Source organism: Monopterus albus, unplaced genomic scaffold (assembly GCF_001952655.1).
Source record: "Monopterus albus unplaced genomic scaffold, M_albus_1.0 scaffold210.1, whole genome shotgun sequence".
NCBI classification, from domain to species: domain Eukaryota; kingdom Metazoa; phylum Chordata; class Actinopteri; order Synbranchiformes; family Synbranchidae; genus Monopterus; species Monopterus albus.
In genome coordinates, this window is record NW_018128090.1 from 655279 (window position 1) to 664676 (window position 9398).

The 9398-nt window shown below is 41.6% G+C and overlaps 1 protein-coding gene across 5 annotated transcripts in view; it reads right to left on the bottom strand.

Moving 5' to 3' along the window:
* cemip (cell migration inducing hyaluronidase 1) overlaps nt 1-6597 on the bottom strand; it is a 403506-nt gene extending 396909 nt beyond the window's left edge. For 2 of the 5 annotated variants that reach the window (XM_020618886.1, XM_020618887.1), the window contains exon 1: nt 6509-6597. The gene's annotated coding sequence lies outside the window, so the exon portion shown is untranslated. Of the gene's footprint in view, nt 1-618; nt 1059-6508 lie in introns of those variants that run through there. The other 3 variants (XM_020618888.1, XM_020618885.1, XM_020618884.1) reach the window with 2 other exon arrangements.
* Between the last annotated feature and the right edge of the window lie 2801 nt (nt 6598-9398).

Genomic DNA, 9398 nt, shown 5'->3' on the forward strand with positions numbered 1-9398 from the left:
AAATCGGTATTTTATGCAATTACTGAAGTTACTCATTCAATTATTGAAGAATTAAGAACCATTCCTTACTTTACAAGTGACAAATAATAACATTACTAACATTATTTAGTAATTACTTACACCGAACACTGTATGATTAAAATGTAAACGTACGCATTGACTCGGGCAGCTATTTTCCCACAAGCTAACTCTTTCTCTTTCGCCGCTGCAGCCGTGTTGCTTTTTTTTTTTTACGAAATATGGGCTCGTAGTCACTATATGCTTGTAGTAGCACATCCATTTCTGTCGGGGAAAAACGCAGACCTATTTTTGCTTCGTCCTGTTGCCATGGTGACTCGTAATGTCTAATGTCATTGTTCAGGGCTTTTTATAGTCACGCTGGACGCGCCTAACTCTGAGTCTAACTACTCAGAGTTGATTAAACCAACTCTTTTCAGCTGTTCTGAAACCGAAAACTCCAAGTTTTCCAACTCTGGGTAAGTCAACTCAAAGTTCAGGTTTGAACTCTGAGTTTGTTAAACCTCCTTCTTGAAACGGGCCCCTGCTTGGATTTATGTTTCTGTTTACCTGTTCTCTCCCCTCTACTCCGTCACCACAATTAGTCGCCATGTCATTCACCTGTTGCTTGTTATCTCCCGGTCCTGTCCCCTGCGGTTTCTCTCTGCAATCAGCCATCATTTCCCCCACCTGCTGCTCATTCTCTCCCGGTCCTGTCAGGTATATATACACCCTGTCTTCCGCCGCCTCTTTGCTGGCTCATACTATACCGTTACCTTACGTTTATGCTACGCTACCCGGTTAGCATTATGTGTTCATGTCCTGAGTTTACTGTCTTTTTGACTTCGTGTTCCCGTCCTGTGCTACTAGTTCCTGTTTGTTTCCGCATTTCAGCAGCTCTGATAAATCTGCGTCTGGTCAGTCAGCAAGCTTACCGTTTCTTTTGGTTAAGTGCCTAAGTCCTCGGCTCTTCATCCTTCTGTTTCCTGATTGCTGATACCGCTACTCTGTGTCTGACTACTACCTGTACATGCTGCTCTCTATATGTTGCTGTAACATTACGTTGGGTTAGTATTGACACAAGCTCTCCAAACCTTACCCACACACTTTGCCTTGTTTGCATTTATAAGACCTTTAGTAGTCCAAGTCTGAACAAAAAGATTTCAAATGAGTAACTACAAATTCATTCTTCATCTGATTTTTCTGTGTGTCAGCAGCCTGTTTGGGCAGCACAAGCGGCCACAGCTGCAAATGTTCCCCGTCTCAAGCAATGTGACTGTGGTTGCATTTTCACTTTTATTATACAGTATATCACCTGCAGCATCCACACACACACGCCCCCAACTTAGAGTCCTCCATATGTGAATAACAAGGCTTGTCTATCCAAACACATGCCTTGGTACAACTTCCAAGTACTGTATCTTGTGTGTGCGCTCTCTCTACCACCATTAATACAGGGTCAGTGCAAAGTTATCATGTTGAAATCTGCTGTTTCCACAGTACAGATATGCTCATTTGTCTCTGTCAACAGCTCCACGCCTCCTCTGATTTTGTTGAAAAATACTTATCGCTGCTGAGACATTCTTAGTATGTTGCATGAAGGCCCTGCAGCAGCTTCATAAACACTTAAAGCTACAAAACACCTACATCGGCGCTCTGTGTGAACGAGGAGAATACACACACACACAAACAGAAAACATCAGCTGTAAAGTTCCAAGCATGTGAGGAATACTCAGGTCCTCCATAATTAGCAATCAGTGCTAAATGAGGGAGAGTCACAACCTTCAGATAGAGATCTTCATGAAAGATATGTCAGAACAGAATTAATGTTTTTACCCTTAAAGGAATACTCCACTGAATGTCTTTTTGGTATCGAACACTCAAATTGATAGGTGATTCCTACTTGGGCCACATCTGAAGTTTTACAGTGACTCAGAGAAATTGCAAACTGAACATTTTAAAACTACTGCATCAAAACTATAGCCCAAAAGAGAAAAATACTAGACAGCACACAGAGAACACAAACCTTTGCCAAGGCAGATCAGTTTCCCCATAATGCCATTCCACCTAAACAAAATATTCTCATGATAGTTTGACCCTCATAATATGATTCCTTGAACATGAAAAGCAACCTCCAGCATGGAGTATGAATATCAGGATAAGAAACACCCAGAGTTAAATCAGACACGGTAGAGTAGATAATGATCACTTCGTAACACTGTTGCCTTGGCTACTATTCATCCCTGGGTATCTGTTTACTTTGTTTTAAATGCAAAGATCAGAAAATAGTTGCTGTACTTTTCTTTGTTGTGGTGTGATTTTTGTCAGCGCTAACGTAGATGTGAGCTTGTAATTAGCACTGCAAGCTAATGTGACTCAGTAGCTTATGTTTCTGAACAGTGAAACTTATATTTTGCCTACATGTATTGTACTGATTTCCATTTGTGTTTTGTTGTTTTACAAAAAAGTAATTCATTGTTAAATAACAAGAAACATCATGTTTGTTTTTTTACTGGAAGACGACACACTGTTAGCTAACTGTCTAGCTTTGACCAAGTATATTTGTCACCTCACATTAGCAAGTTTTCCATGAGCCATATGAATTTGAACAGTCTGGATCACCGCATCCAGAATATTACTTGCATCCAAATCATACTTTGGTATGTGGTATATGTTATGAGATGTTAATACTGAAATTGGTCCTGTCTCACAGTGGTGAAGTTTGGAAGATGATCCGAATCACCATAAAAATCTAATGGATTGTTCCACTGGCCATATGGTATTTCTCCAAAAAGATTTATCAAAACCCATTCATTGCTTTTTGAGTTATGCTGTGAAAAAGTCAACAGCCTGCTTGGCAGAAATTAAAATGCTTATTTTAAGTTTTGGTTTAATTTTCTGGGTGATATAGCCCTCCATAATAAAAGCTCAAATTACTACAAAATTTTTTTTTTAAATAAAAATGGCTTTCTTACATAAAAATAACATCTACATTTACATGTGGTGAACAGGTGTCTGTGGCAAGGAAATCTGTTTTCTTTCTTTGGTCTGTGTGCGTTAGTAAAAGTGCTGACAATACTATGTGTGCTATTTATACCTTATGCATGGCTTTTCTTAGCATGCAACAGTGGTCAGTTCCTCCAAATAAAGAAATGGGTAAATAACAATTCCAATGGGCGTATGCTACACAACAAGCCTCTTCTCAGTGCTTTGATCTAAATTGGACTAACCAAACAGGTTCTGGAGGACGTGGCTGGGTTGTGTGATTTTTAGGTCAGCTTTTAGAGGGCTGCAGTGGCACGTGGACATGTAGGCAGAGACAAATACATAAGAAACAGACAGACACATACAAAGCATAAGCAGCTGTCTGTTGCAGTGCCAGGGCGGGGTCTGAAAATAATGTACGATCAGTTCTCACACAGCTCCCTCAATGCTATTCATTCATTAATTGATAACAGACTGGCTGGGAGGGGGGCACTTGTAAACAAGTTTACAATTTGATGAATGAGTGAAAGAGGCAAACAAAAAAGTATATTATTAGATTCCATCTGGGTATCATCTGCAAATATGAATCTATTATTCTCCAAAGCAGAGCAGAGGAGAGAGCAGACTTGGCTGCTGGGGTGAGAATGTTCCTCTTTCAGATGAGTCCAAAGAGCTTATGGTTTCCCCAAGTAAACTGTGGCCTCTGGCTGCTGGCCCAGTCATCCACAGTAGCAGCTTTCTGCCAGTTCTTCCCTTTGACTGCGTGTCTCTGACTGTAGGTGTGGAAACTCCAGCCTGCACTGCAAAGTAGAAACTCTCTCTTCTCTTCGTTCCACACATTGGAAAAGGCTGATTTCAATAAACACTATACAAGAAAGGCCAAGAGGTTTAGAGGTCTATTTGCATATTTAATGTAAAGATTCGACATAGTTGCTTTAGTGCGTTAGCAAACAGGTGCCTTCGCACACATCTACTCTGGCCAGCAGACATTAGCATGAGCACACATGGTTTGTGTCCACATCATGAATTTAAGCCCAAGATTTCCTCTTTCAACTCTGATTCTGTCTTCGCCAATGCTTGAGAAAAACATCTGGCTCTTGAGCTGGCTGCTAATTGTGAGTGCTGTTTGGTGCTGGGCAGGTAGTGTACACGGAGTTTAGAAGAGCCTTTCCCTTGAAACCAGCTGCCTGCTGCTGAGAGCACAGACATGGAGTCAAAACATTTAATAAACTGCAGGCTGAAAAACCAGAACAAGGAGCTCTGTGGTTTGTCATGACAAGCAACACACTTAAAATTACACACATATTTGTTCTGCTGTTGGTTAAAAAAAAAGTTGATTTTAGTGGTTGAAGTTTTTAGCTTTGATTTTTATAGGGGTGCTATTCCCCTGTCAGCCACTGTCTTCACCATCACTGCTCACGCAAACCACAATTCTTATTCCATTCTAGCAGGAAGTGTGAATCAGCTCCTGTGCAGCAGGTACCCAAGGGAATTTGCAGCATAATGTGAGAACATTTACAAGCTTTTGTTGGAGCTTGCAGAATTATTTTACAGCTCTTTTCTCCCCAGTAGACCTCTTTCCTTCCTGCACCAAGACACCTGAGTAATTGCAGTTTCTGGTTTCTTCAGACACCATTTCAGATTCATCAGCAGATAACTTTCACATTTGTTTGTTCTCCCTTGCTGTCAGACATGCATCTATAACAGCTTGATTTAAGATCTTAGTGGCAGGGGATTCAAACGAAGTCAACTGCAGCTTCACTCATACTTACTACCCTGCCAAATGAAAAAGATTCATTGACAAAATGTGGCTTCAGCAGTAATTTGTGGTAGGTTTGGGACGTCTGCTCCTCTCAGTGTTAAGAGCAACAGTGTCAAAATTTTCTCGAACTGGATTAAGTCACATTACCACTCACTTCTATCAGTTTCTGACAAGAGCAGCCATGAACCACTTCAAGTTTGCTCTGTGATTTGCATTGGCCACAAGCCAAGGGACGAAGTTATCCTCGTGTCCAACGTTTTCAGTTGCTTTAAAGATCTCACTAAGCCTGGCCTGATGTCAATCCTTTTTCCACCTAGGGTTAACATGCGATTTGAAGGGAAAATGCCATTTCTAGAAGACTATCCGACCATGAAAAGAAAAAAAAAGAGCACCAGCTGACTCAGCAAGTACCCCAAAATGACATGTCTGTGTTTAAGCACCAAACCCTAGTGGGGATAGAAATTACTACTGGAACAGCAAGGATGTCAAGTGATGGCATTACAGAGCAACAAAGTCCAACAAGTAGGTCGGTGGACGGTTGAGTCAAAGTGTTGGACACAGGAGGACACTGTTCATTTTCCACAGCAAGTTGGTGGTTTTTAAGCAGTAAAAAGTTACTCCATCCTTTTTAGACTCAGTCTGTGTGCAGCAGCTGAGCTCTGACAGCAGGTGCACATTCTTAAGTGATGCATGACTAAAATAAAGAAAAGGAAACTCTGAGCCTTTTATGAAGAGACACACACACACACACACAAGTCCTCACAAGTCGGCTGCTGATAAAAGACAGTGCGGCTACAGCTCAGCTGGTATAATCTTTGCTCCAGCTTCACAGCCTGAGGGGAGCTCTCTCTCCGCTGCCTTGTTTTCTACACCTTCATGCTGTTCTCAGCATCAAACCTGAGACTGACAACCTGTCCTTTCTAGCGCTTACACTTACATTGACCTCAGCTGACTATGTGTAGATATATTTTTAATAGAGCAGGTCATTCAAACAGTAGTCTATAAAATGCCATCATGATCATCAATGCCACTCTACCCAAGCCTGTTCCTATTCTTTGTTACAGTGCTATTCTCCTCTTCATCACCCTCTCTAGAGGACTCTGGAGGTGATAAGAGCTGCTTTAACAGACTGGTGATTTGGTGGCACTGTAAACAGCAGCTGGATGGACAGGCGTCATCCGAACGTATTCCGTTCTCAGAAACGCACATCAGTTTCTCTGACACCCACTTTATTTGTAAAGGTCCATCAGACCGCAAAGAGCCGCGTTCTGAGATAAAGCCACAGCCGTCGCTGCTGCTCTCCCTGTGTACTTGTGGAGGCTTTGCTATTTACAGTAGCCAGCATTTCATTTCATTTCCAGCTGCACGCACAGTACGACCACGCGGGTGTTGGTTAAAGACTGCCGGGAATTCAAAGCTCATGCAGCGGTGCTACAGACGCGCACTGACCAGAGTCCTCTTACCTTTATCATAAAGTCGTGGCAGGACAGCCGACTTGCGCTCAACAGTCCAGCCCGCACACCCACGCTAAAAGTCGGACCCAACCGCTGTGACAGCCTGGCAGTGTCACGGGCTTCATTCCCAAGCGGCTACCCGCGCAAAAGCCGCATTTACAGACACGGATCTGTTTCAGCACACCTGTGACTTGAAGCGGTCAAATTACGCCCCGAACATCCAGTCTAGACACACCAAAACATCAACACATGCACACAGAACAATGCCCCCGGCCCCGAATAAAGTGTTAAAGAGTCTATCGTGACCTACCTGAAGCATATGATGCGTGTCTAGTTCCAGATCCCGTGAGATGCACAGTGGTAGAGAGGAGCGCCTTTCACGTGTCAGCCTGTGTGAGAGCGTGCAGACGCGGCCAGTTTCTGAGCGAGCAGCGAGGTGCAGCGCCGCCTCTATTCACTCAGCTGGAGGGAAGAAACACCCACCGTGCGCGTCTGTTGGAGGGGGCATACCTAAATCCCTTACTGCTTTGAAGCCTGTCTGTAGGGGTGTCGCCGGGATTTTCTAACACTGTGGTCAAATGGCAAGAGGCCCATTGATTCATTCATAAGTAAATACATCAAATTAGCTCAGAATATAAAAGTACAAGAACAGTTTGAAAATAGTGAATAGAAAAATGATTTTACGATTAAGCAAAAATGTAACCAAAATGAGTATGAAACGTTTTTGATTGTTTAATTGCAACCCCTTTTCCCAAAAAGTTGGGAGGCTGTGTAAATTGTAAATATAAACTGAATTGAATGTTTCAAAAACCTATTTTACATTCATTTGGTAAAATGCTAGTGTATAGATTTTGATTTTTTTAAATTATATTTATACATAATTATGTTTTAAAATTATGAGGCCAGCAATACATTTCAAAAAATATTTAGATGAATTGCCAACAGGCATCAGAATGGGTATAAAAACAGCATGGCAGAGAGAGGGGTGGGCGAGATTCACTGCTCCGTTTGACAAGTAGTTCAACAATTTAAGAATAACACTTCTCACTGTGAAATTGCAAAGATCTGCTGATTTTCATCATCTATACAATATCATTAAAAGATTCAGAAACTTTGGAGAAGTCTGTAATCACGGCATGGGGCCAAAAGCCAGTAGTGAATGGCTGTGACCTTCTGGCCCTCAGGCAGCACTGCATTAAAAAGAGACATGATTCTATAGTGGAAATCACTGCACGTGCACAGGGACACCTGGGGGGCTGCCTAGAATACGTGTACTGTGATACATAAAATTAAAGTACAGTCAATATTCTGTCTAGTTTTTGCATGCTACATGTTTGGATGTTCTCTAAAGTTAAGTTTGACTCAGTTACATTTGTATTAACAAATCCTGGTTATGATCCACAATCTCATTCACACGTCAAAATCAAACAAACTATTATTAGCATGTAAATAACTCGCAGCATAATAAAATGCCTTCAAGGTTTACATCTGAAGGCTTGAAAACAGGGGTGGTGCCGAGCATAAAGCTCTTCCAGGACACAGGCCCCCATCACATTTATTTTCTTGAATGTCTGCTGCATGAATTAAATGTGTTAAATGAACTTAACCAACAGGTATCTGTAGTGCTGACATTAACATCATGGGTCATTAATCTGCTCATTAACCAGTGACACATGACTTGCAGGAGACACAGGCGTCAAGCACTCAAACAAACAGGTACTGTGCTCTGGGGGAATACATCATTGAGCTGATCATTAACCACCTTCACTTCACAAGTGGCTGCTTGTAGGTTAGACCCAGTTAGGTAAAATGTTGAGTACCTGTACAGAAACATTCCCAGACATGCAGTAACTTCAGACCCTGCATTTTTCTCTACATCCTCTGGTCACAGTGCAGCAGCAGGACGGAAAATATATCCACAAAACCAGGAGCAGTCGAAAAATTCCGCTTTTACAACGGCACCAGTGGATGTCAGGCAAGTTCACATGAACGCACGACTGCCTGGAAATTATGACCATTCAAGGAAATCCTTAAAATATCACATAATACTTAATTTTGCTAGAAAAAAGTCTTATGAATGAGATTTTGCTGTGTGTATAAGCCAAGTTACATCTACATAGAAATACTAGAACATATGCTCACCTCATATTTTGAGCTTTAGGTCACGTCTAAGATGAGAATTCATTGTTGTAAAATTGTAGATCAGTCAACAAACAGGGAAAAGCATCACACAGGCTCTTTAAAAACACTCATGTTTTTATGCTGTAGAAGTCTGGCCCTGTACTGCACTTTTCTTTGAATTTCACACTATTATTTGTCAAGCAGCCCATTTGATTTGTCAAATTTAAACTTTTACAAGTAAATCTCTCAACAAATCATGAATTTAAAAAAAACACAATCTAATCTTTTTTTTTTTTTTTTTTTTTTTTTTTTTTTTTACTTGTAAGGCCCCATAATATATTACTTCAAAACTGTATTGTGCAGTGGACGGCCGGTGGTCACACCCCTGTCTCCATAGACACTGACAGCTTCCTCCACATTTTCCCTTCCTGCCTCAGGTTCATCTGTTTGTTAAATGTGCATAAAACAAACATCATTTGGACTGTGGGACAAGAGCATCAAATATTGTTATTGTCATTAAATGCAGAATGAATCGTCCAAAGTTAACATAGACCACTACATTTGGTATATTATCAAATCAAATTTCATTTGTATAGCACCAAATCACAACAAAAGTCATCTCAGGACACTTTACAAAGTAAGGTCTAGACCTTACTGTTATCACTATTATTACAGAGGGAAAACCCAACAGATCCCCCTTGAGCAAGCACTTGGCGACAGTGGGGAGGAAAAACTCCCTTTAACGGAAGAAACCTCCGACAGAACCCGGCTCATGGTGGGCGGCCTTCTGCCTCGACCGGTTGGGGTGAGTGGATAGAGGAGAGAGAAAAGATGAAAAGCAGCAAAGACACAACAAACAATCAAACACTGGTCAGGTTGATGTGGATGTAGAGAAACTCAGAGCATCATGGGGCCCCCCAGCAGCCTAGGCCTATAGCAGCATAACTAAGGGAAGGCTCAGGGTCACCTGATCCAGCCCTAACTATAAGCTTTATCAAAAAGGAAAGTCTTAAGTCTAATCTTAAAGGTAGAGAGGGTGTCCGCCTCCCGAACTGAGACTGGGAGTTGGTTCCATAGGA